We start from the raw sequence: 6000 nt of genomic DNA on the forward strand, positions 1-6000 counted from the left end.
CCTCCAGCCTCCCTAGTAGCTGGGACTACAGGCACCCGCCACCACTTCCGGCTAATTTTTTGTATTTTTTAGTAGAGACAGGGTTTCACCGTGTTAGCCTGGATGGTCTCGATCTCCTGACCTCGTGATCCACCCACGTTGGCCTCCCAAATTGCTGGGATTACAGGCGTGAGCCACCGCGCCCGGCCCCTAAGTTTTTGTAATTTTTGTAGAGACGGGGTTTCGCCATGTTGCCCAGGCTGGTCTCGAACTCCTGAGCGCAAGGGATTCGCCCGCCTCGGCCTCCCAAAATGCTAGGATTACAAGCAGAAGCCACCACATCCGGCCGCAAGTCTGGCTTTTCTATCCCAGTTGCATGTGGACAACCAGGATTGCAGGACGAATCCCAAAATATGTGCATCCTCCTGGGCTACACTGTGGCCCCATCTGTAGCCAGCTAGGAGGCCTGGGGAGGCAGGGTTGCATCAAGATTCGCTAGGCAGCAGGGCATCATCAACACTAATGAGCAAGGAGGGGCCTGGACCAGGGCGCATCTCCAACACTGACCAGTAAGAAGAGCAGCCTGTGCTGACTTGTCACGTGAGGGTTCTGGACCAACGCACCACCGAGAAGCGAACCCTGTGGCTTCCTAGAGAGAACCAGGCTCCCGCCGTACTTCCGGCTCGCTGCCGCCAGGTGGAGCCCCTGGGGTCCCGTGGGAGAGTGTACCTGCAAGCTGGCCCTCTGACCAGAGAGCCGCAGCCTGGAAGCGAGACGTGGCCGTCGGTGATCCCAGGCGGGGCGAGGAGACCCCGTGAGCCCATTTCGTTCTTCCCCACCTGGAGGGCTTTCTGCGCCGGCCTTTGTGGCGTCCTTCCTAGTTGTGGCTGATGACATTGGCTGGCCGTCTTCTCAGTGATCCCAGCGGGTCTGCGCCCAGCGTTACCCACAGGGCACTTGAGCCTTTTTCTTGTTGTTTCTGGGCACTCTTTCCAGCTTTGACCCGTAGGCAAGCCTGCACTTTCATTTTGTCCTGTAAGCCCTTATTGGTTCAGCAGTCCTCTGCCCGATTTCTTCCAGAGGCGGCCTCTCTTGGTCATGGTCAGGGTCTTTTAACACATTTAGTAAAAACTATTTTCTACTCCAACCTGTCAACCTAAAATAATCAAAAAGTCAGAATCTGGTTTAAAGATAGTTTTTATTCAAGTGCAAAGCTAAGGACGGGTTGCCCAGGAAGCACGGATTCCAAAGAATGAAGTCAGTCTTCCGAAGGGTAGATGTTTAAGATCGTTTATATAGACAAAGTTCAGGGAAGTGTAATAGAATTTCAACATATTTCTATGTAAGGTTTAATGCATAGTTGCGATTATTTGATTAGTTGGGTGGTCTTTTTTTCCAGGAAAGGTGTATTTAACATTCCACCCTGAAGATATAACTGTCATAGGGTCTTGGGCACCATCTGGTCTGAGTTAGGTACAGGATAATAAAGGAGACAGTTAATCTACAATGAAGATCAGTGATTGGAAGGGGGAAGATCTGGTCTCTGGTTTCTCCTAGTCATTTACAGAATAAGAACAATGAGGAAGAGAGTTAAACAATGATAATAAGAATAGCATATATAATATGCGACTCTCCAGGGCTTAACTTTCCGCTTGACATAATAAATTTAGAAGGTCCTGAAATTTTATTTTCTTTTACAAATCCAAGCAGTTCCTCTGAGACCAGGATTCTCCTGTAGCTGAGATTCAGTTCTGGACTATGGAGTGTAGTGGCATGTTTTGAGAAACCTTGTGTCTTGCCCGCAATTGGATGAAGCAATAAACTGAAAGAGCACTTATAACTCTGCAGCTGAGGGTGGGGCCAGGTAACCCTGGAGTGGGAGGACAAGCCATAGTTCTAAAGATTTTTAGGCAGGATGATAAGGGGGAGTAGTGCACATATTGAGCTGCAAGAGAAGGTCGGGCTTATTTGTGGCTCTCTTCTCCTCACTTAGTTCCCGAGACTCTGCCTTTTCCAAAATCAGAGAGCAGTGCAGGAAACCAGGGGAATGCAGCCTTTCTGCAGACAATATGGTCCCAGCTGAGTTGGGCTTCCTAACAGTCTGCCTTAGGTCAGCTGTCAGAGAAATCAGTACAGGTCTCAGGGGCCTGACCTGGTTTACCCATTGCAGGGCAGCTGTAGCAAGTGTATATGTGTGTCTATACACAAGAAACTGTGTGTTTTGGGGGGAAAGTGATTTGAGGCTAAATGAGATTGTCCAGACTAAGATGTGTCTTGGTTAGAGACAGCACATGATTTTGAGAAGATCCATTTAATTGGTAAAGTGGAGGGAGGCAACTGCCAGTAAAATTTTCTGGAAACTGGAAATTCACACGTTCTGCGGATGAAGTCCACCAGCGTAAGTAGGGAAAGTCCTTTGGAGGAATACATTTGCTCTGCAAATAGTGTGTGTAGAATAGCTTACGCCTGGGGGCCTGGTCATTCTGCAAGTATATACTGAGCAGACTCTGTATGCCAGGCCATGGAATAAGCTTTGCAGATACAATGGGAAATAATAATAGTTACATAACTTACTGAGCTCTTACTTTGTAGATTCATTCATTTAACAGATATTTATGGGGTTTCTGCTTTGTGCCAATGGTGACCAAGACAGTACCTTCATGGAGCTGTAAACTCTAATGGGAGACACACACAACACACCCGTGAATGTATACTGCATTGTCAGGGGATGATACATGCCAAAATGGAAGGGTAAGTGAGTGGATGGAAAGTGACTATAGTGCCTGGAGTGGAAGAAGGTCAGAGAGGACCTCTTGAAGGAGGTGATATTTGAACAGAATGAATTTGGGGACCAAACCAGGCAGAGGGAACAGCAAGGTCCTAAAGTGTGAACAATCTTAAAGTGTTTGAGTTTTTAAGCAACAGAAAGAAGGCAAGTATTTCAGAAGGAAAAGGAGCCAGACCTTGTAGTTAGAGATGAGGTCAGAGAGAGAAAGAGGTGGGCCACTTTTTGTGTGGCTTTGATATTGTACAACTGGGCAAGGCCTTTTTCACTCAGAGTTTTTACAACTCACTGAACAGGCGATGTCCTCAATGAGATCTAAAGAAAGGGAAGAATTGGCCGGGCGCGGTGGCTCAAGCCTGTAATCCCAGCACTTTGGGAGGCCGAGACGGGCGGATCACGAGGTCAGGAGATCGAGACCATCCTGGCCAACACAATGAAACCCCGTCTCTACTAAAAATACAAAAAACTAGCTGAGCGAGGTGGCGGGCGCCTGTAGTCCCAGCTACTTGGGAGGCTGAGGTAGGAGAATGGCGTGAACCTGGGAGGCGGAGCTTACAGTGAGCTGAGATCTGGCCACTGCACTCCAGCCCGGGCGACAGAGCAAGACTCCGTCTCAAAAAAAAAAAAAAAAAAAAAAAAAAAAAAAGAAAGGACATGGGGAGAGAATTTTAGGCTGATGGAAGAACAAATACAAAGGCCTTGAGGTAGGAAAGAGTTTGACTTGTTTGAAGAAAAAAAAAGGAAGCCAGAGTGCTGGACTAGACAGAGCCCAGGGAGAGAGTTACACTGGCTGAAGTTGTAGAGGATGTAGGGGCCAGATCTGTAGGATCTTAGAGGTCACGGGAAAGAGTTTGATTTCACCCTAAGAAGAATGATAGCCATTAAAGACTTTTTGACTGTTTCATGAACTTTTTATCAGATCATTCAAACTAATGTTTGCAAAATCTACTTTATTACACACCCACACATTATTGGGTATGTAAGAGAGAAAAATGAATGAGATTTGAGTTAGGAGGTTATTGCAGGAGTACAGCCAGGAAATGATTACTGTAATGTTATAGTATGGATTGATATCTGGGTAGAGCAAATTTCCTTTTCCCCCAAAAAATATTCTTACTAGTCTTTCCATCTGTCCCTCCATATAAGCTTCACAATCCAGATTCTTTAGAACTTTAGAATAAAAAATGATTTCCTTTGGGATTGCAATGACTTATAGATTAAATGAGAAATGACAGTTTTAGAAAAATCATGCTTTCCACTTATGAACATGTTCTCTCTTATCATTTATTCAGTTCTTTTATGAAGGGGCACGTGCGCATGTGTGCACACATGCGTGTGTGCGCTATAGGTCTTGTCCATTTTCCAACTGAATTCTGGGGTATACTATTGATTTTTTATGTTGGTCTTCATCTGGCCATCTAATTATCTACAGCGCATCTGCCCCCTTCCCCTGTTCCCCAGGGCTTGAGTAGGAATCTTTTGTTTCAGGAACCAGTGACCATCAAGGATAAGACCTTCTATTTCACCTATAAGCAATGGGCCAGCCTGATGCCTGCTCAAAAGACACTGTACAGAGATGGTATTGGAGATATAGGACTGTAGCTTCTCTGGGTGAGGCCCTCTCTAGGACTCAGCCTTTGTACTTTGGAGCTTCCTGGCTTCTTTCCTCTTATAGGCTGAGGTATCTCTCATAAGCTCATTTTCAGAATTCCATCAACTGAGTTTCCCAACTCACCCGCCTCAGGGACTGCTGGCCAGGGAGAGCCCTAGGTTCTCTGTAGTATTGAAACAGATGTCCCCAGTTCCCTAGTAGAGGTTCTGCTTTGGACAAAATGTGAAATGAAAATTTTTTTGATGCCCTAATTGAGCCCTCTGTCCCTACACCATCCCTGTTTTCCTGAGATCTTAGCCTCCTACCATGTGGGTGGGATACTACCACTATTTCAGCCCACCCTCTCACAGGGCCAGATGTGTTATGCTCCTTCCTGAAGTAAGAGAGTTGGGGTCCTTCTGTAGTGTGCTCCACTTTCCCTGAGATCCCGCCTCGCTTGTTCTCCTGGGTGTTCTAATTCTTCCTCCACTTGCTAAAGGCAGAAGATGGGCTGAAAAGAGTTCCAGAATCAACAATGGTTGACTCCCCACATTTTCCTATTCCTTGTTTTTCCTCCTTGAGAAACATTTTATTCCCTAAACAACTTCTGATATCTCTGCTGGAGCAAGGGGGAATACCATGGGGCCCAGATCCCTGGGTGCTGCTCGGCAGAGAGGCCCTGAGAGGTGTCTGTTCTGGTGAGTGAGAGAACCTGTGAGCTTTACTTCCTGCTTTTCCTCTTTGTTTGTTGTTGTTTTTGTCTGTTTTTTTTTTTTGTTTGTTTGTTTTAAGAGATAGGGTCGCGGGCGCGGTGGCTCACACCTGTAATCCCAGCACTCTGGGAGGCTGAGGCAGGCACACCACTTGAGGTCAGGAGTTTGAGACCAGCCCAGCCAACATGGTGAAACCCTGTCTCTACTAAAAGTACAAAAATTAGCTGGGTGTGGTGGCAGGTGCCTGTAATCCCAGCTACGAGGGGGTGCTGAGGCAGGAGAATTGCTTGAATCCGGGAGGCGGAGGTTGCAGTTAGCTGAGATCGTGCCACTGCACTCCAGCCTGGGCAACAGAGTGAGACTCTGTCTCAAAATAAAATAAAATAATAAAATAAAATTAATAAAATAAAATAAAATAAAATAGACTTACAATGTTGGCCAGGCTGGTCTCGAACTCCTTGCCTCAAGTGATCCTCCAGCCTCTGCCTTGCAAAGCACTGGGATTATAGGCATGAACCACCATGCCCCATCGTTTGTTTTAATAATTTGTCATGCAAAAGGTTTTTCTTTTTTTTTTTTTTTTCTTGAGACAGAGTCTTGTTCTGTGGCCCAGGCTGGAGTGCAGTGACCGGATCTCAGCTCACTGCAAGCTCCGCCTCCCGGGTTCACGCCATTCCCCTGCCTCAGCCTCACAAGTAGCTGGGACTACAGGCGCCCGCCACCTCGCCCGGCTAGTTTTTTTGTATTTTTGTAGTAGAGACGGGGTTTCACCATATTAGCCAGGATGGTCTCAATCTCCTGACCTCGTGATCCACCTGTCTCAGCCTCCCAAAGTGCTGGGATTACAGGCTTGAGCCACCGCGCCTGGCCAGTTTTTCTTCTTTTATATGACTGCTGTGAAGGATGAAAGTGGTTACTCTTACACAGACAAA

This window comes from Rhinopithecus roxellana, chromosome 1 (genome assembly GCF_007565055.1).
Source record: "Rhinopithecus roxellana isolate Shanxi Qingling chromosome 1, ASM756505v1, whole genome shotgun sequence".
Taxonomy (NCBI): Eukaryota; Metazoa; Chordata; class Mammalia; order Primates; family Cercopithecidae; genus Rhinopithecus; species Rhinopithecus roxellana.